Here is a 205-nt window from a genome sequence, read left to right on the forward strand (position 1 = left end):
ATAGATCTATAATATACATACATATAGATTACAATATACTAATCATATATATCTATATACATATATTATATATATATACATATATTATATACCATAATATATAATATATTAATATCATAATCATATCAAGGGGCTAACGCCGCGGGGGAGCATGGCCGCATCCACCCTTCGCTTCCAGCACGAGGGTCCCTCGAGGCGTGTCTAC

Source organism: Penaeus monodon, chromosome 7, assembly GCF_015228065.2.
Source record: "Penaeus monodon isolate SGIC_2016 chromosome 7, NSTDA_Pmon_1, whole genome shotgun sequence".
In the NCBI taxonomy this organism is placed as follows: Eukaryota; Metazoa; Arthropoda; class Malacostraca; order Decapoda; family Penaeidae; genus Penaeus; species Penaeus monodon.